Genomic DNA, 21,691 nt, shown 5'->3' with positions numbered 1-21,691 from the left:
AAGACTGGGATTGAGCCATGAGTGTGTGTGACAGTGTATGATGCGTGTGTAAAAGAGAGCCATGCTGAAACCAACAAAAACAATGAATAAAATCGTGTTGCACAGGCACGGCTGTGTGTCAAGGCATGCACTCTGATGGATGTCCCTGGCAGAGTGTGGCTGGATGATTTGGCGGAGTCAGGATGGAGAGATGGAGCCGGACAGAAAGGGGGGAATAATTAATTTTCTGGCACACCCAAGCAGTATATGTGACTCATTTTGTATTCATAAAGCCAAGTGAGCAGGGGAATGCACAAGGTTGGCCGGCCGATTTGTCACTACAAATGCTCTTGTGAGTGCCACCGAGTACCTAAGCTCTCTGGTCCCTGAAATTTAGAAAATTAAAATTAAAAACTTGACAAAGGGTTTTGTGTGTGTGTGTGTGTGTGTGTGTGTGTGTGTGTGTTGGGGAAGGACTTAGAGAGAAAGCATGCCCTTCACCGATTGCAAGCTTTAAGGGGTCCCTTGTTAGCAGTGGAGGAAGTGGAATGAAGTTGAACCAGGTGAATAGTTTGACTTCAGATGGTTCCAGTACAGTGTGGTGTGTGAGTCACACATCTTACAGTGTGTGTGTGTGTGTGTGTGTGTGTGCGTGTGTGTGTGTGTGCGTGTGTGTGGCGGGTGTCACAGAAACACCAGCAGGGGTGAAAAGCTGAAGACTGCTAGCTGGCTGCATTTCCTCTGAGCTGCTAACAAGGAGAGGAAGCAATATTTGGGGAGTCAAAGAGAAACAATCTTCCTGTCTTTCCTCTGCTTTCAATACTCTGCTCAGAATGTGTTATTGTTTCCTATTTTATCAACCAGCAAGGCAGACTCAGGAAATTTTGGAGCATTTCATTGGGCAATAGGTTGAGATCTCAGCTGGAAGGGCTGGCCTTCAAAGCCATCCCTACTGGCTCCATAAACAAAACTAGTGAGAGACACAGAAATGGAAGGTGTCCAGCCCCAGCCGATTGCCTGCCTTGCTGGGGGCTCTGGAGAGAAGCAAAGACTGGTCATCCGGAGGTCTCACTGGGGTTGCCAGGGAAGTCTTCAGGCTCACTAAGTCCATAGTAGAATATGGAGGTTCATTTCAGAGGCCAGATGAAGTCTCCACAACTTCCTGGTTAATTTCTTCTAAGAGATCCATCAACACAAGGGTTCAAATTGCCCTCCCACTCATCAGAGGAGGCAAGAGGTTATTCTGGAAACATCCACACCCTCAGGAGCAAGTCCCCCTCACCCCCACTGTCCCAGGCTAGCTGGCCACGGCCACTGCTATGTGTGGTCACCCCTGCCGCCTATAATTTATAGCACATGACATCCTGGCTTAGCCCTGCAACTGTGAGTTGGCTGCAACATCTTGTTTTCTTTCTGGGATGGTCCTTTATCAGTCTATGCAATTCTCACAGAAGGAAACCCATAACTCATTTGTAGCCAGATAGCCGTGGAAACGGGGTGGGGTTGGGGGTGGGGAAGATGTGGAACCATTGTTCCCTTCCTCCTGGTGAGAGGCGCCGGTGTGCTGGAGACATAGGCATGCAAAAGAAATGTGGTCTACCACAGAGAAAGAACTCTTGCTCTGTCTCCCCCACACCAAGTTCTCTTTTACTGTGCAGCTAAAGAAGATGAAATGTTCACTCGTGATTCCTTAGCATCACCCTACGTGGTTAGCCCTAGAAAATGTCTTGCAGAAACCCAACTTGGGTCCCCTCAAAAAGGTGCGTGGAGGAAGCCAAGAGAGTTGTGGCTGTGTGCCCCACGCATGCATATTTCTGCAAAACGCCCCAGGTACCCTGGCTCTTAGAAGTGGCTTAGTGGTCTAGGCAAAGCCTGAGTGGCAAGATACCTCAGTTCCTAGAATCACAGGTAGAAATCTCAGCGACATTGCTGGGTGTTTGTCTTCTCCGTGGCTTGGGTTTCTTCACCACAGGCATCTTTCCCCCCCAAAGGGAATTGCAGAATGCAAAGCTGAATGGATGGGTGTCACATGCTTTTCTGGAAGCACAGTTTTGTGACCATTTTTCAAACAATTTTTTATTAAGATATTTCTTAATTTTTTATTAAGACATTTCTAGACTGAAGACTTAAGTCACAGAAAGCCATCCATTAAACTGGAGGGTGGCAGGGCTGTCTTTGGCTCCTGCCTGTAATCACAGCTACTCAGGAGGCTGAGATCTGAGGATCATGGTTCAAAGCCAGCCAGGCCAGGAATATCTGTAAGACTCTCATCTCCAATGAACCACCAAAAAGTCAGAAGTAGAACTGTGGCTCAAGTGGTAGAGCGACAGCCTTGAGTAAACACACACACACATACACACACACACACACACACACACACACACACACACACACACACACACACACACACACACACACACACACACACACACACACACACACCAGGAGGGTATCCTTTACCATAGGAAATCTATATTCATCTATTTGGGCCCATGTAACAAAATACCTAAGATTTGCTGAACAAGTATACATTAATTTCCTGACATTTCCGGTAAGGCCTCCCTGCGGCTGGTGGCTGTCCCTGTTCATGCCTGTGTCTCGATCTCTTCTTGTAAGGACACTAACTATATTGCAGTGGACACCTCAGTCTGCCTACACTGCCTCATTAAAGACTGTATCTCCAAATACCCTCACATTCTGAGGGACCATAAGGGTTGGGAATTTAATATATGGATTTAGGGGCCACAATACAGCTCTTTCTCGGTATATCTCGCAGTTCCATCTCCCCTGGCCCACGAGGAAGCTGGATTAGATGCTGGTTCCCTTTGTGAGGTGGAGATTCATATCTAAAACTTCCTACACATTGTGAAACTATTTTTTTCAGGTGTTAAAAAAAAAACCTGCCTAAATTCACACCCGGGCCTTTGCCTGCACAGCAGGAAACTTTTGAGATTGACAAAAAGGCGATTTCAAGCTGTTTGAACTCAAAGCCATGCATGCTTACTTATGGCTGGGGCTCAACCACTTGAGGCAGGCCTCCAGCCCTGCCTTTTGCTGGTTCTTTTGGACACAGAATCTCTCTGCATAGGAAGCCATGAGCTTCCCAGCCTTCCTGCTGGCTTTCTCTACCCATTCACTCTGCCTGCAAAGGGGGTAAAACATTGTTAAGAGCCTTGTATGTAACTTCACAAGTTCAGCTTATAAATATAGAGAACCTTTGGTAAAACTTGTATCTGGACATACCAGAAATATGGTATGTTTTTGCTCATTGAGAATTCTGGTATAACTTTATTTTCTAGAAGGTTCTTTTTATTTATTTATTTATTTTTATTTTTGGCCTAATCTTGGGTCTTGAACTCAGGGCCTGAGTGCTGTCTGTGAACTTCTTTTTGCTCAAGGCTAGCACTCTACCACTTAAGCCACAGCCCTACATCTAGATTTCTTTAAATAGTTTATTGGATATCAGAGTCTCATGGACTATCCTACCTGGGCTGGCTTCATACCACGATCCTCAGATTTCAGCCTCTTGAGTAGCTAGGATTACAGGCTCATGCCCCGCTGAAAAGGTTCTTTTGAAGGAGAAGCCATTTTGCCCATTGAGCCTGAGGGAGGTTTACCACATAGGTCTCTGATTCTGACAATTTCTTCACAATTTCTTGGTGACATTTGTCATTCTGTCTTTTGTCAAAGGCAGCTTTGGCTTTTGGTCTGCTGTGGGGGAGAGGGGGAGGAGGGCAGGAAGGCCACACAGGAAATGCGTGCAAATTTTCAGTTTCTCAGGTAACTTCCCAGTGATCTAGATGAGTCAATAAATAAATTTGTCTCATTCCAGTTCTGCAAAAGGGGCTAATAATGTCCTAGACAAACTTGCCTCTCAATTACCAAGTTCCTGTTCAAAAATCTTTGAAGGCCTCAGACAGAGGCGCCAGAAAAACACATCACAGATCTACTTAGCTGAATGACATGGAACGAGTTTTTCACAGTATTTTATTTTTTGATAAGAAAAATTTAATCCTACCATTCCACACATGGCAGAGATTTTCCAATCATCTCAATTTTGTTTTTCTAATTCCCATTCTTTAGAGAAATCAGAGAAGATATCCTGCTGTTGGAACAGACACGAATATCTGCCAGAGCACTTTTCTTATAACTTGTTCTTGGCCTCCCTATCCCACTTCCTTCTGGGCCACCAATGTCTGTGTTTAGCCTTTGGGGTATGTAAAGGAAGCTTCAAGCCAAATCAAGGTAGTGTGCAGAGTGGGCTTTGGTGTGTGTGTGTGTGTGTGAGAGAGAGAGAGAGAGAGAGAGAGGGAGAGAGAGAGACCCCCTAGGGCTTGAACCCAAGACCTGACACTGTCTCTGAGCTTCTTTTGCTCAAGTCTAGTACTCTACCACTTGAGCTACAGCTCCACTTCCAGCTTTTTGCTGGCTAATTGGAAATAAGAGTCTCCTGAACTTTTCTGCCCAGGCTGTCTTCAACCACAATTTTCAGGTGTCAGCCTCCTGAATGACTAGGCCACCAGGGCCCAGCAAGGGGGCTTTTATCCCCGCAAAATAGGATCATTATGGCTCCCTTGAATGGTAGAGAAGCAGCTTTTCCTTGGAGATCTTTGTAGGCCGGAGACCTGATCAGGGAGTGTGGAATGAAAACACGAGACAGCTCCTAAGCACCACAGGGCCCCAAACCTGCCAGCGCCACTGGCGTCCTGGACTGGCAAGCTCACACAAACTGCACACAGTCATTCCTCTCAGCCTACAGCAACTTTTCTTTCCTCTCTCCTCTCATCTCTCTCCTCTGCTCCTTCGATCCTCTTGGTGCCACCGTTTAGTAACAGGAACGCGAATATTGTACCCAGAGCTGATGGATATTATAACTGAAAGAGAAGCTCTTGCTCGGGTTTATCAGTGAGAACTGCGCTTGGCTACGTGTAGAGGAAAATCTGACCACAGATGGGAGCTGGAGAAGCCATCAGCAGCCAGCAGCCAAGAACTGGTACAGAGGAACACAGGATGCTCCTGGGTTCTGGTACTACAGGGCTGAGCCACAGCCAAGATGGCCTTGCCCCAGATCTGCCCAGGCTCAAAAGAGATGGGAGGCCCTCCACCTTTATTCAGGAAGAAAAGCTTCCATAGCCTGGAGGCCAGAAGCATGTCATATGCCTCTGGCTGGAATCTTCCAAGGATGATGGAGGTGTCGCTCTATAGGCTGCAGAGGGGTTACAGATGAGAGGAAGGATGGACAAATGGACTGGGGTGAGGCCAGGGTGATGTGGGGTAGGCTTGGCTGTGTTTGCTATGCCTGCAAGGCTTTAGATATACAATTGGCTCTCCCTGTCTGTATCGTCAACTTCCTCATTCATTCATTCATTCATTCATCCAGTGACTACAGATGGAAAATAGTTGGGGAAAAAATTGTGTGTCTGTACTAAAGCTGTACAGATATTGTTTTTCTTGTCATTCATTATTCCTTACACAGAACTTTAAAAACAAATACTTCCATAGCATTTCCATGGTGTTGGGTATGATCAGTAATCTAGAAATGACCAGAAGTACCTAGGAGGATGTGCATAGGGTTTATGCAAATCCTGCAGTTTTACAGACGGGAACTAACCTCAAGACCGTCCCACAGGATACCCAGGAATAAGGACTTGCCTAGAAATGGAGTTCTCCCTCCATCCTTCTTCAAGTTTGCAGGTAGATGCTGCAGCGGATATTTATTTTTGATTCATTGGAAGTAAGGCCATGTAGGACATGATAGGCTGGAGTGGGGAGCTGGTTCTTAACTTCAGAGAACAATGACATATCCATTCTCAATGCTAAAGCCTAGAGCCACCAAAAAGCAGACAGCCCCATGTCTCTGGAAATGCTACACATCTCAGAGCAACCACACCTGGCTAGGAGCTCTCATCTCTCTCTAGCAGGTAGAAATTGTGGCTCTTCCTCTTCCTCACTCTCTTGAATTCTCAAAACCCTTTCAATGCAACACATTTCCTTTTTTAGGGAGATCTTTCCCAGAGATGTTCTGTTTGTGCTTAAATTCTCTCTCATGAACTTTCTGGCCTTTCTTTCCTTCCTCTTCACTTTCCTTCTTTCTTTTCTCTGTGTTTTTGTCTGTTTTCAGTTTCAGAGATGGAACTTGAAGGCCCACACATGCTGATCACATGCTCTACCACTGCACTACACTGCAAGTCTTCTACCAATTTCTTGAATGAAACTTGCTTTTCAATGTTTCTCCTGTGGAGAGGGGATAATAAACCTAATCGAGGAGTTGAATGTGATTGAAATATACTCCTGTACAGAAGTAAGAAACCTCTTACTGTGTACAATCTAACATATGCCAATTTACAAAACAAGATCCTTCTTAAATTTACCTGGAGATGTTTTATCTTTCCTAGAAATATGAAAATCTGACAGTCCCCACACAGTGGCTCTCTATCTAGGAGACACAACACCTTGTATTGCTCGTTACAAGTTGCAGATTATTTTTGCCCTGTAATTACTGGCCCTGTCTACTTCCTGAGTCTAGATGTAAGTCTCTCTCCCAGAGAGAGAGTCAATGCTTCATTTAAAGAAAAAAAAGAGGAAAGGAAAGAAGGTCCTTATTCAGGCCTTCCCGTGAAATAACATTAACCTTTCATTTTGTGTGGCTGTGAGACCAGTGTTCGTTTGGAGACTTGTGCACTGTGTACGCTCCTCTCCCCTCTCCCATTCCTCAGGTGTCTATGTTTGGATGGACTTGCTCTAAATCAGTGAAGTCTCCAAACATTGCAAAGGACCCCAGTGGTACAGGCCACGAAAAATTAAAATCTTGATTTCCTACTTGGCTTGCTCAATGGCCTGCTCTTCTTAGGACATAACTCTCTTTTCTGTAAAACATGAAACCATGTGAAACTGACTCCAAGCCAAGACTCAACAGATCAAATCTCAAAACCATAGCCCTGGGGAGAGAGAGAGACCAGAAGTTGTCCCAGGGCAAAGTTCTCGCTTGACCTTCTTCATAGGCCATCTGGCTATTGCTTCTGGTCTTTGGGTGTCCTCTGTGGACAGTGACTACCCAGAAGAAACTGTTCTGGTTTTACATAGAAACTAAGCTGGTAAGATCTGAGCAATAAATCAGTATCAACTGGGAGCCACGCTATACAGCAGCCTCTGTCTTCCGCTTTCTTGGAAGTTTATTGGTCTTGATGGCTCTTACATTCTTCTGACATGTATAGGATTTTAAGGAAAGGGGAGGCTTCCTGATGAGATGCTGAAGAAAAATCTAGAAAATGTTGCAAAAGAATCTACTGGCCTGGTAAAGGTATGCTAAAAAAAAAAGTGAATAGATGTATGGACCTATAACACATTGTAATCCATGCCATGTCCTCGCCATATTCTATGGTGGGTAATTTTTTTTTAGGGAGATAAAAATAATAGCTGGATGACAGTGGCTTATGCCTGTAATTCTAGCTACTCAAGAGCCTGGGATATGAGGATCCTAGTTCAAAGCCAACCTGGGCAGACACATCCAGGACACTCTTCAGTTAAGCAGCAAAAAGCCAGAAATGGAGGTATGACAAGTGGTAGAGCAACAGACTTGAGCAAAAAAAGTAAAAGGGCAGCATCCAGATCTGAAGTTTAAGTTTCAGTACAGGAACAAAATAAAATAAGAAAAAAGAAAAGAAAGAAAGAATAAAGCCAAAGCCATTTATCACTTATGAAGGACTACTTTTCATCTCCTGTGCTCATTCTGTAATTTACATCGCCTTTGACATTTTGTTTGTATGACAACTTCAAAATGTGCAAAAGAGAATGCAGATTAAGTACCAGGCACTAGCTTGGGAGCCCCATCTTCTAGCAGCCGTTTTAACACCAGCCACAGTGTGCAGAGCCTTCTCCAACAGCTTCTGTTTGCACTTTGAACTCCTCAGTGCCCAGGGCCCCTGCCTGCATCCTCTCTGCAGGCTGCTTCTGTGTAGCTCCCTCCATCCCAGCTGAACTCCACAGTAACTCGCTTTGGAAGAATGCAGTTGGCAGCATCTGAAAGCATGCACATGTGAAGCCCTTACATTGCTCTGGAGGAGCTCTAGAAGGGGAGAGTGGTCACCTCCCTTAGCAATTTCCATCTCTTTGCTCCACCTTCTGCATTACATGGCAGGAAGAGGTGAAAGCAAAGTTATGTGTGGGATTCAAGCTGCCAAGTGACTTTTATTGAATGCACTATTTTCAAAGATCAGAAGAGCTGGTGCCTTCAAAGCCTTAGAGGGGATGAACAATGAAACATTAGCCATCTTTAACAAATACTAGCACTCAAAGGGGTCATAGAAAGACGTAGAAATGCTCACAATGGAAAGTATATTTAGCTGTCAATCATCCTACATCCTTCTTTTTCTCTTTGCAAAAAGCTCTGCCTCCCATCTGCTTTGCCTAGGTTCTACTCAAAACAAAGAAATAATTGTGTCACAGAAGTCAATGAATTTGTTTAAAAAACAAATAAACTAGCAGGTATATAACTATGAGACATGGTCCCATTCAATGATGCTTTGTAAGTCTTAAAGGTGTGTGTGTGTGTGTGTGCGTGCACATGCATGTGTACATAATCATTCTATATAGTCTCATTTGGCAACTTGAAATCATAGCTATTTGTACGTGTTATGTATTATATATTGTATATGTCATATCTGCACATATGATGTACATGTATATATTACCGCATGTATATGTTGCATGGTACCATAACCAGGCATTTTCACAAACTTCTGGAAAGAGACCATAATATTTGGCTCAAGCAATTTTAGAAAACTCTCCACTTTAGGACTTTTGAAGAGATTCACTTGTTCAAGTCCCACATTTGGCCAATGCATGAATCAGAACCAAAAACCAGGTCTACTTGACTTGTGTCCGGGGGTTTTGCAGGCACACACTGGACTGCTGAGGTGGATTTTCATGTGAGAGTCCAATCAACAGACATTAGTCATCATCATTGCCCCTGATGAGCAGACCAAAGCCCTCTGCAGCGTTAGTGAGCCAGTATGGGAGAACTTTAAGAGAACAATGATCACTGCTCCCTCAACCCCGAAGACCTTCTGTAGGGCACACAGACAGAAAGCGGACAAGTAACGGGCAACTAAGTAACAGTCCACCCTGAAGAGAGGCTGGGGAAGAAAATTCACCCCTGTTAATTTTGGAATGTGGTCCCCAGTTCCTAGAACCAGGCACCCTTGAAGAAGAAGAGTCTGCTTCTCCCACCAGAATTGCAGAAGCCACCTTCATGCTCCTTCGCAGGTGTGTGAGTTGGCAGACATTACAGCTGACACAGCAACACCGAGTATCGATTGAGCCTGTAGTCCCTGCAAGGCAGTGGCATTATGTCACAGGTGTTCCTCGCCTTCCTTCACTCACTGGTCAGCCGGTCTTCTCAGAACAGTTCTCACCTATGGAGAAAGTGTGGCTGGCACAAGTGAGGACTGGCCTGAGGTTAGACTGGACAGGAAGGGCCCAAGTCCAAAGGATGCCCAGCCCACAGGCCTCCCGCTGAGGGGACAGGCGGATACTGAGAGTTATCTGATAGGCTCACGAGGGAGTTGAGCCTTGCTGAACCCAAGGCTTGATAATGCCCTGCCCTGGATGGAACACAGTGGAAGGGCTTGATGGGAGGGCTTTAGATCCCCACCCCTGCCTTCGGTTACTGCATGCAACCTGTCCCAAGTAGAGCTGCTTTCTTGAGGGACACATTGAGACAGCTCCTGAACACCTCTCGGGGGGTACATGCTCCTCCTCTAAGCTTAATTTCCCATCTCAGCTGTCCTTTCTCAGGATTCTAGAGCACAAACCATTGCTAAAGTCTTCTCTCCCAACTATCAGTTGTTTTTGTTTGGCAGTCTTGAGAGCCATGAGGTCTGAGGGCGGGGTGACACCGTGAAGCACTTCCCATGCAAAACTGACAACACGCCGGCTCCCAGGCTGCACAAGGCTGGCCCTGCCTTTGCATGACCTGGAGAGGCGGCGCAGCCTTCCACTGTGTGCCCCACGTTTCTTGCGTCCCAGGTCCCAGGAGCCACAGGTAGAAGGACCTACAAAATAACCTACCCAAGTAATGGTGAGCGGGACTCTCCTCCCCAGCCGGAATTCCTGAGAAGTGACCCTGACCTTGGCCTTGGCCTTGATCAACATTTGCAGTAAGGCAGTGACCAAGACATTCACATCACTGTACAGTCAAGGTCCAACCTCTACTCAGACACAATTGACTTACTATAACTGCAATACCTGCTCCCTGTCCCTTGGGTATTCCTGACCCTCCAGCCTCAAAGCATTGTGGGTACAGTGAGACGCAGGCAGGCTTTCTGCAAGGCTTTTACTGACTCCAAATACCTCTGTCATTTCAAAAGTCCTCCCCATCAATCCTCTGACTTGCTGCGCGGCCTTTGCTCAAGTAGTTTGAGGTTTTTGGGTTTTCTTTTTTTTCTCTTCTTTCCTTTAACCTGCATTTGTATGAAAGGCATTTCTCATCTGATTGTTCTGGCACCCCTTACCACAGAGTAGAGGAAGTGCCTCTCCTTTCTCCCCTGGCTTCCCCCAGGAGTGGGGGGGGGGGCATTAATGACTGACTCCCCCCCCCCCTCCGCTTGGCTGCAGCTTCCAGCCAGGGAAACCCTTTTGCTCTGAGCAGATGCGAGGAGCATGCCAACCTCTAATTGTTGCTATGCAAACATTTTAATGGGAACAAATTAAAAGGTGCTCAAGCTAATTATTCTCTGTAATAAAAAATAGTAATAAAGTAAAATAATAAAATGCCGTTGGAGAGGTCACAGGAACAGCTTTTCTTCTTCCAAGTGTACAATTGAAATTTTTTAAAAAAAGACAAAAAACTCTCATGCTATAAAGTAAAGGGAGATGGGCACTGGTGGGACTCTTATTTCCAATTAACCACTTAGAAAAAAAACAAAAACCAGAAGTGGAGCTGTCACTCAAAGTGGTAGAGTACTAGCCTTGAGCAAAATAGCACCCAAGCCCTGAGTTCAAGCCCCACCACCACCACCAAAAAACAAAAGGTTAAACTGGGCATCTGTGGCTCGCAACTATAACTACTGAAGAGATAAGATCAGAGGGTGTAATCTGGCCAGTTTGGGCAGACAAATCTAAGAACTGCTTATCTCCAATGAACTAGCAAAACACTAGAAATAGAGATGTGTTTCAAGTGATAGAGGGCCAGCCCTGAGGGAAAACAATCTTTTCCAAAGTTCCCCCTCCAACCTCCTTTGGTCAACAGCTTTCATGGAGATTCCTTATGTCTTCGAACAACATAGCTGCACTGAAGTGGGTTTTGAAAGCATTCTTTCCACTATACTTTTTTCCCACTGGTCTTCCCTCATTCTCTAAACAGTCCCATAGTCGGTCGTGTTTAATGCATAGATGTAGATAGGCATGTACATTGTACATGCCCACGTATGGGCAAAAGCGCATAATAATTGGCTTTTTGAGCTATCAGCCCTGCGGTCGGGGTGGTCTCTGAGAATTACTCTATAGCAGGAAGTATCTGGCTGACTCTGATAGAATCGATGTCAATTCTTCAGGCCACTTCAGACCCGAGCAAAGCTTAACAGAACCTGCTTTCTCCACCTGCCAGTTTCTCCTGGGACCCAGGCCTTCTTAGCTGAGTCTTCTCTTGTGATTTTACTCACCTAAGGTGGATTTCCCAGTCGAGTTTCTCAGTTCTCACACAAACGATGGTAATTAAGTGAAACTCATATATTGTACTCAAAAATTGATATGTCAAGTTGAAACTCCTTTGTACACTATCTAACGATAATTTTTTTAATTAAAATGTAAAAAAGAGAAAAGAAGCTCAAAGGCATGCTTTTTCCAGTGCATGCTACCAGATCCTAAAGCTAGATTATGATTAGCTTTGGCCTAGGTTTTGGATATTCAAATGCCAGCTCTGAACTTTGTATGGTAATATAAAATGACCCAGCTTCTGAAGCGTGTGGGCAAGTGTGCAAACACTTTTACTGAGAGCAGAGCTCCTTACTGGGGGGTGGACAGGTATGTTTGAACGTTCTTCTTATTTGTTTGATGTTATCCTGCCTGTCACTCACTGTCTCTTGACTCTGAACCCAAATCCCTGAAAGTATACCCCACTGACTGGGATTTTAAATCTCTCTGCTGTTTCACACTTCCAGCCCATGAACAACATAAAGGCATTTCCTTTTCCATTGGCAAGGCCACAGCCTGGAGAATAAAGACCGCTCAGCTTCCATTCTAGCCCACTAGCATCCGAACATGGACTTCCCCACAAAGCTCTGCCAGTCCAAGTGTAGTCACTGCAGCCCGGGCTTCCCCAGGGAACTTGTCAGACTTTCTGAGCCAGGCACACCTGAGTGCACACCTGTCATCCCAGCCGCTCGGGAGGCTGACGTCTGAGAATCGCAGTTTGAAGCCAGCTCAGACAGGAAAGTTCCTGAGAACTCTGATCTCTAATTGACCAGCAAGGAGCAGGAAGTGGAGATGTGGCTGAAGTGGTGGAATGCCAGCCCTGAGTGGGAAAAGCTAAGGGACTGAGCCCTGGCCCTGAGTCCAAGCCCTAATATTTGCACCAAAAGAAAGGGAAAGGGGGGAAGGGGGGTAGGAGGTGAGAAGGAAGGAGAGGAGGGGGGGGAGGGCAGGGAGTTCAGCCATCTCCAGCACCAGCCCAGGCCCCTGGGCTCACAGAGGGCATTTACCCCTAGGCCTCTGTGGCCTGCTCCTGTACCCAGGTTGGAGGAGGGGTGCGGTCCTCCTCCCAACCTCCCCCCACCCCCCATGGCCCGGGGACGGGGCTCTGCTTGCAGAATGATTTCGATGGAGTGGGAGGTGCAGGGCCCGGCCCCGCCCCAGCCTTTCCCCCTCCCCCCTCCAGCCCTCCCTCCCCCTCCCCTCCCCAGCTCTCCCTCCCCCTCCCCTCCCCCTTCCCCTCCCACCCCACCCCACCCGCCCGCCCCAGCGCCCAGCAGCTGCACCTGCCAGGCTCTCACTTCTGGGGAAGCGGCTCTGCTGCAGGGCGGGGCCGCCACCCCTTTTCTCCCCGGGAGCCCGGCCTGCCAGCCTCGAGGGAGGCATCCTGTTTGTGAAAAAGAACCGGCAGTTGAGGCCGGGTTGCGAGAGCGCGGAAACCGCAGCCTGCGCCGGCTGATAGCGGCCGGCCTTGCAGGAGTTCCGGCGCCCGGCCTGCCCGCCGCGGCTCCGCGCGCCCCGCGCCCCGCGGCCCCCCACCCCGCGTCCCCCCCGCGTCCCCCCGCGCCCCGCGGCCCCCCACCCCGCGTCCCCCACCCGTGTCCCCCCGCTCCCCCCCACGTCCCCCACCCGCGTCCCCCCGCGCCCCGCGGCCCCCACCCGCGTCCCCCCGCGCCCCGCGGCCCCCACCCGCGCCTCCCACCCGCGTCCCCCCGCGCCCCCCCCCGCTCCCCCACCGGTGGACCCCCCCCCCGCGTCCCCCCCCGCTCCCCCACCGGTGTACCCCCCCCCGCGTCCCCCCCCGCGTCCCCCCCCGCGTCCCCCCGCGCTCCGCGGCCCCCCACCCCGCGTCCTCCACCCGCGTCCCCCCGCGCCCCCCACCCGCGTCCCCCCGCGCCCCGCGGCCCCCACCCGCGTCCCCCCGCGACCTCCCGCTCCCCCACCGGTGTACTCCCCCCCCCCCGGCCTCCCCCTGCGCCTCCCCCTGTGCCCCCCTGAGCCTCTCCCTGTGCCCCCCCCGAGCCTCCCCAGCCTCCCCCTGCGCCCCCCTGAGCCTCTCCCTGTGCCCCCCCCCGAGCCTCCCCACCGTGCCTCCCCAGCCTCCCCCTGCGCCCCCCCAGCCTCCCCACCGTGCCTCCCCAGCCTCCCCCTGCGCCCCCCTGAGCCTCTCCCTGTGCCCCCCCAGCCTCCCCACCGTGCCTCCCCAGCCTCCCCCTGCGCCCCCCTGAGCCTCCCCACCGTGCCTCCCCAGCCTCCCCCTGCGCCCCCCTGAGCCTCCCCACCGTGCCTCCCCAGCCTCCCCCTGAGCCCCCCTGCGCCCCCCTGAGCCTCCCCCTGCGCCCCCCCAGCCTCCCCACCGTGCCTCCCCATCCTCCCCCTGCGCCCCCCCAGCCTCCCCACCGTGCCTCCCCAGCCTCCCCCTGAGCCCCCCTGAGCCTCCCCCTGCGCCCCCCCAGCCTCCCCACCGTGCCTCCCCAGCCTCCCCCTGTGCCCCCTGAGCTTCCCCACCGTGCCTCCCCAGCCTCTCCCTCTGTCCCCGCACCCCCCTGAGCTTCCCTCTGCCCCCCTAGCCTCCCCCTCTGCCCCTCGCGCCCCTCTGAGCCTCCCCCCCACGCCCCCCTCCTGCGTCCTCCTGTGCGCCCCTGCGCCCCCTTCTGCGCCCCCCTGCACCCCCCGCGCCCCCAAGCCTCCCCCTGCGCCCCTCGTACCCCCCCTGCGCGCCCCCCCGCACCCCCCTGAGCCTCCCACGCCCCTCTGAAACTCCCCCCACGCCCCTCCTGCGTTCTCCCGCACCCCCCCTGGTGCCCCCTCCCACTTGAGACTCCCTCCCCTGCACCCCGGAGTCCCCTCCTGAGCCCCCCTGAGCCTCCCTGAGGGGCCACCCCCTGAGCCTCCCCCTGCGCCCCCCACCATGCTCCCCCAGCCCCCCTCTGCCTCCTGGAGACCCCTCTGAGTTCCCTGTGGCACCTGCCACCTGTTTTGTGTTGGTGTTTGTGTTGGTGTTGTATTGGTGTTTCTGTTGTGTTTGTGTTGTGTTGGTATTGTGTTGATGTTTCTGATGTGTTGATGTTCGTGTTGTGTTGTATTTTGTTGGTGTTTGTGTGGTGTTGGTGTTGTGTGCTTGTGTTGGTGTTGTGTTGTGTTGTATTGGTGTTTCTGTTGTGTTAGTGTTGTGTTGATGTTTGCGTTGTGTTGGTGTTTGTGTTGTGTTGGTGTTTTTGTTAGTGTTATGTTGGTGTTTTGTTGTGTTTCTGTTGTGTTGGTGTTGGGTTCGTGTTGTGTTGGTGTTTGTGTTGTGTTGATGTTGTGTTGTGTTGGTGTTGGGTTAGTGTTGGTGTTGTGTTGATGTTGTGTTGGTGTTGGGTTAGTGTTGGTGTTGGGTTGTGTTTTGGTTGTGTTGTGTTGTGTTGATGTGTTTAAAGGACCCCTTGGCCGCTGCTCTGAGCCTGAGGATCCACTGGGGGGCTAACCGGTGGCTGTGCATGCATCCTGACCCCAAATCACAACAAGGACAGAAAAGGAGCTGATGGTGTTTGCTCTGTAGTATGTGCAGCTTTAGCTTGTTTTAATAAAGGGAAGGGAGATTAAGGAGAGAGCCAGGAGGGAGAAGTAAAAGAAGGGGGGGCAAGGAAGGGAGGGAGAGAGAGAGAGAGAAAGAGGGAAGGGCGAGGGAGAGAGAGAATGAGAATCTGACATGCCCTATGTGGAGAAAAGGGGACTCAGGCCCCGCACCCAGCTTGCTCTCCTCTGCAGAGGAACTTAATTTGTTGGGGCGCACACTCTTCCCCTTGGGGGAAGGGAGGGAGGGAACATTAAAGCTCTTTCCCCATTTGCCTATCAGATCAGGGAGACAGAGGAGAAGCCGGTGGGTAACCACAGGTACAACCACAAATTTGCTGGAAACCAAGCAACTTGACCCTCCCAGGCAAAGGGCATAACTGAGAATTAACCTGAAAATAGTTGTGCACAAGCTGAAAAACTGTGTCCTCAAATCCGCAAGGCAGGCTTCCCGGAGCATGGAGAAGAACCGACAGCACAAGAGAAGGACACAGCGGATAGGTTCTATGTGGGGCTTGGGGACAGCCCTAAACGAAGAGGCCCCTGTGCGAGATGCGCGGAGGGTGCTCATTTCCATGCCCCCAGGCAGCCCTTCCAGCTGCCCAGACTCCAGCTCAACCCTGCTCTTCTCCTTTGCCCAGAAACACAGTACAGAGAGGAAGGCCATGAACTTCATTGAACACCCTATGTATTTGATGACTAATGATGCCATCAATTGTGTGTGTGTGTGTGTGTGTGTGTGTGTGTGTGCACGCGTGCACACACGCACACGCGCCTGTTCTGGGACTAGTTCTGGGACTTGAATTTAGAGCCAGAGTGCCCTGCCTTCGCCTTTTCCACTCAAGACTGGCTCTCCACCACTTGAGCTGTATGAAGCGCGGCTTCTGGCCTTTTGCTAGTTAATTGTAGATAACGCAGACTTTTTCTTCCCTGGCTGACTTTAAACTGTGATCCTTAACTCTCAGCCTCCTGAGTTGCTAGAATTATAGGAAAGAGCCACTGACACCTGACTTTGTCCAGACAGCCTCCCCATAGAAACATCATGAAATGGACTGAGTCTCCTGTAGAGTAAGTCTACCAGGGAAATCACTCAGCACGGCTCCTGTTGGAGAGTCTGCCTGTTGGAGAGTCCTGTCAGCTCTTGCACGTTTCTCTTGTGACTTTGTCCCAAATTATCCATGTTCTGTGCTTGGCCCAAATAGCCAAAACCTATGATTTCTAACAAGTCAGGTCTAGACCCACCTTATGATGAGACAGAAGGACCGAAGGATGACTAATTCTTAGGGAAACATCAGAGGACCAAGCTTACACCAGGTGTGCACAGCCAGACACAGTCTGCAGTGGGAGCCTGGCTATCTCCTGTGACTGGTGTTGGGCATAAGAGCCTTAGGGGCGGGGACAGGGCTGTTCATTGCTTGGGACAGGGCCAGAAGAACTTAACCTTTTGGGGTATTGTCCAAACTGATGCATATATACAGATACACACACATAAACGCACATGTATGTGCCACGTGCCTACATGCTCAGAAAGACTGCTTCCACCTGCGTGATACCTAGTGAGAAAAACCAAACCAGCCTGGTTCTATAGCAACCTTGACTAGCTCTCTTCCTAACCCAGGGGAAATGCTCCAAGACTCTTGGTGGTACAGGAGACCAAAGATGGTCCTGAGCTTTGTAGCTCATTGATTTTCCATCTGCACTAAGTGTGCAACATTCACCAGGCCACACTTCGACGTGCAGGGTGTGACTGAAAACTTAGGTTGCATTGCTTTGCCTTTCTTCCTGATTTCCCAGATTCCATCTTACAGTGCATCTTAGCATCCTCAACATGCATTTTATTTTTCTTATGCATTTTATTTTCCTTATAAAGTCTAAAGCTTTTAACCCTTTCACTTGAAGCACACTCTTTCTAGTTTTTCTTAGCGTTGCTGAACTGCTTCGTGGGTCATCTTAGGCTCTAGGAACATCGCTGTGATGCTGTAACTGCTGGCTTGGTGGTGACAGAGGGGCGGGTAGCTCAGACTGGGTAGCTATGCTGGACAGAAATGGTTCGACTTTCTGGGAAGGGGAGTCAGATGGTGGGTGTTTTTTGTTTTGTTTTGTTTTAAATCAGGCCACGCAGAATCCTGTGCAATTTAAAACTTATGAAATGATCATTTCAATAATTTTCCATTCAATATATTCAGGCTGTAGTTGACCACACACCGGAACCACAAAATCAAAACCACAGAAAAGCAGGACTATAATGTGGTACCTCTAGGGCAAGAAGTTAATAGTGTAAGTGAAGCGCATTATTTGGGAAATTAAAAGACTCAAAAGTGAATTAAAATCTAGCAAAGGCTTTTGGAGAACGTTCAGAAACTAAGTTTTGTCACAGGCATACTTGATTTTTAGTAGCAGGCAAATAATCCATCATGTTGTATTCAGGCATGGATGAGACCACCATAACAGATGGTAAATGACTGATGCTTAAACAAGGTGGAAGTTCATTTGTATCTCTTGTAGGAGTCTCATTGGATCATGTCTTCACGGTCATAAGAAATTAGGCGTCTTCTACCCTGATTGGCTGCTTTCTATAATAATTGACTCTGGTCTCATGATTCAGAATGGCTGCTTCAGCTCCCAACACGACATCTACATTCTCGCCAGTGGAATGGGATAGTATGGAGGGCAACTGTTTCACTTTAAGAACCGGTTTTGAAATTTTCCCACAATACTCCTGCCCACAACTCATTGACCAGAATCTAAACAAACACAGAGACAGTAAACTGGAAAGAGAACTAAGAAATACCTAGTCTTTGGCTATGTAGCTAAGTGCTAGGCTAAATGTATTTTTTATTTAATAGTTAATGTATATTTACACTTAGTGTAAGTATAGTCTAAATGCATCTTCAACATATATTTAATAAGTATATAATATGTAAACTACATATTACTATGCATAGATTATATAAACCATATATTCTATGTATATATAAACTATATATTATGTATGTATGAACTATATATGCATAGTAATGAGCATACAATATCTAAACTTTATAAATATAACTAAATATAAATATACAATAACTTCATTTCAAATGTATAAACTATATATTACTTAGAATACATGAGCATATAATAAACTATGGTACTATGCATAGTAATGAGCATATAATATATAAACTATGTAACGATAACAAAATATAATACAATATAATATATAATGCAAAATATAGTACCATACAATAACTTCATATCAAATGTGAATACATAATAAAATATATTTAATGTAATAGGTTTTTGTCATCTGTGCCACCCCTAAAACTCTCAGTGCTGTCCTTAATATATCTTGCATCCATCCCCCACATACCATGTATGCCCCCTCCCCCACATACCATCCATTGCCCCATGAAGCCCAAGCCAGGCAGAAGGGTCTGCAGGGCCTCCTGCCTTCTCCCCGGCCCCTTTCATAACCAGATGTGTTTGCAGCTGGGAAGCAGGCCAGGAAAACAAAGCTCTGGCCTCCACAGCTTTGGGCTGGCACACCTTTGGGAGGTCTCCTGCTTGCCTTGAACCAGCTGAATGCAGGTGGTTTCCCAGGGATGGCATCAGCCACCCCCGTCCCTTGCTGAGCGCCAGGCTCCAGCTTTCCCCAGGAAGAGGGGAGAGGTCCAGAAGAAGGGATTTCCTTGTGCGCAGAGATACCCTCCCCACAAGCGCCAGCCTCCAACAGGCTCCCAGAAGTGCATGTTTGCATGGTCTCCTGAGAATTCGCTGCTAATTTTCAGACAGGCTGCAGGCTGGAAGTTAACCATTTGCATCAGAGCAAAGCGTTCTTGGGCTCAGAGCTTTGGAGGTTGCGGCCTATGTCCCACTGGGCCTGTGGCTTTGGGCTTGTGGCAAGATGGCCGATCATGGAGGGTGTGTGTGGCAAAGGAAGCCCCTCCTATGGCTAGGAAGGATAGAAAGTGGAAGAGGACTGGTGACTCCAACTTCCTTCTTTGGAGTGAGCATACTGGAAACCTAGGGGCAAGATACCTCCACAGTGGACGCACCCAGGATGGAATTTTCTACTGAGAAACAAAGCATGTTCCCCAGGCCCAGTCACTCTAGGGGTTATGCCGGCCCCCATCATGGAAACAGCTGAGGGTAATGTGGGCCTCAGACTTTTGAGGGGGGGCTGGGAAGGTGGCTCAGTGGTAGAGCGCTTGCCTTGCATGCCTGAGGCCCTGGGCTCGATTCCTCAGCACCATATAAGCAAAAAGAAAAAAGCCGGAAGTAGCGCTGTGGCTCAAGTGGTAGAGCGCTAGCCTTGAGCTGAAGAGCTGAGGGACAGCACCCAGGCCCAGAGTTCAGGCCCCATGACCAGACCCCCCCCAAAAAAGGGCCAGACTTTTGGGGGGGACCCCTTTCTCTCTCAGAGGCCACTAACAGAGACTTAAATCAGAACCTTCTGGAAGTCTCTGTAGAAGCAAAAAGCTCTTATAAAAATGAATGCTCTTGCTGGATGTTGCTGGCTCACGCCTATAATCCTAGCTACTCAGGAGGCTGAGACTTGAGGATCACAGTTCAAAGCCAGTCCAGGCAAAAAAAAGCTGAAAATAGTCTTGTGGTTCAGGTGATAGAGCACTAGCCTTGAGCAAAGAAAGCTCAGGACAGCACACCCAGGCCCTGAGTTCAAGCTCCAGGACTGGCACAGATAATAATCATAATCATTCTTTAAGAGCATGAGTTGAGGGTTTTAGGGACTCACTTCCCCCCCCTCCCTCTCTGTTACTGGGGCATCAACCCAGGGCCTAAGGATCTTTCTCAGCCTTTTTACTCAAGTCTGGTACTGACCTTCTGGCTTTTTGCTGGTTAACTGGAGATAAGAGTCTCCAAGACATTTCTGCTCAGGTCAGCTTTGAACCATGATCCTCAGATCTCAAGTAACTAGGATTACAAGCATGAGCCACTGGTGCCAGGCTGCTTTCAAAATTAGTCTGCTTTCAAAATTCAGCTGCTCACGTGTACCTCCGTGTGGGCCGCAGGCAGTCACGCATCCTGTGTGAAACCCAAGCTGAAACACGGATTGTGAGGTAAGGAAAAGGAGTCACTGGCTCAGGCGGGGCCGTGTGCAGTTTCTTCTCCTCCCGGAGTGGACGGTTCAAAGAGAACATGGAGAGCCGGGGCCTCGTGTCACCTGCAGGAATTCTTTCTCCGCCTTCTTGATCGACAACCTGGGGCCTTAGAAACTGGTGCTAATTAAATGTCTCTTCCCGGTCCACTTTCTTAGTGAGATAAACCAAAACCATGCTCTCAGCCGTCTCTAGACAGTGGGTACATGTGAGGCTGAGCTGAACTCACTCGTGGGGACTCGCACGTCTTCTGGAGGAGAAGAAAGAAAAGAGTGAGAGAGAAAGAGAGTGAGAGAAATGAAGAGAAGAAGAGAGAAACAGAAAGAGAAACTCTTCATAGGCCTTACATATTTACAGTTCCTCCTCAGCTCGCTGCTGCATCCAGTCATTTGAGGAGGGAGATAGCGTGGCTTGGTTTTGTGTTTTCCACGTTTGGAAACTCTGACATGAGACACTGATGGTGTCTCGACTAATCCTGGCATGCCTATCACTACCTGAACGATCCCGGGTCTGCCTCTTGCTTCCCCAATTGGTCATAGCGATAATGGCTGCCGGGGAAAGGCTTTCCACTCCTACCATCAAGCAGCCCTTGGTAGAATGTTGTGGATGCAGGCGAAAGTGGGTTCTGGATGTATAGGAATCAGCATGTGGCTGGGTTTTCCAGCCGGAGGCGGGCAGAGGTCTGATGACAGCATCATGTCCTGCAGTGCTTGGGTGCCTCACCATTCAGGCTATAGTGATCCTACTTCATCTCCTCTTCCCCACCACACAGATTCATGTACCCACAAAATGTGTGCACGTTTTCAGGTCCACAGATCAGGAGACAAGCCTCTAGCTCCCAACAGAGAGAATGCCAGGAGCCCTGGGTGGACAGGCACCTGGTACCCAGATCAAAAACCCCAAGGAATCTCGGAGGGCAAGGTTTATGGATCCCAAAAACGAATTCTGGAAATGAGTACCGGGCCCCTGGTCCACAGGTCTGGAAGGACGAGGGTTGCTTCATGTGTACTTTTCAGGAGATACATGCATACAACACTACAACAACTCTCAGGAAATCCATCATGCATTGGCCTACTGTGTAATGATAATACAGGAAGGACCAGGCAGAGAAGCCACTATTAAGCACCTACAGCACCTAGAAGAATGGTACTTTCAGTCAGGCTGGTGGCTCATGCCTGTAACTTCTAGCTGCTTGAGTGCTGGGAATGGGAGGGTAGTGGTTCAAATCCCACTCCGCCACCAAGGATCTCAAGATAGGAGAAAATAGGTACACAGCACATTCCCAGCAAAACACAAGGCCCTACCTCAGTGTAAAAAGGGAGTGGAGGTATGGTTCAGTGGTAAAACTCCAGGGCCACCACAAG

The 21,691-nt window shown here is 49.0% G+C and overlaps 1 protein-coding gene across 2 annotated transcripts in view; it reads left to right on the top strand.

The window, feature by feature from the left end:
- Nucleotides 1–21,691, top strand: part of Runx1 (RUNX family transcription factor 1) — a 228,623-nt gene that overhangs the window by 1,251 nt on the left and 205,681 nt on the right. The window lies entirely within an intron of this gene.

Source organism: Dipodomys spectabilis, unplaced genomic scaffold (genome assembly GCF_019054845.1).
Source record: "Dipodomys spectabilis isolate Male_0828 unplaced genomic scaffold, ASM1905484v1 ptg000107l, whole genome shotgun sequence".
Taxonomy (NCBI): Eukaryota; Metazoa; Chordata; class Mammalia; order Rodentia; family Heteromyidae; genus Dipodomys; species Dipodomys spectabilis.
The sequence above is the reverse complement of the archived record's forward strand: the minus strand, read 5'-3'. Positions and strand labels throughout refer to the sequence as shown.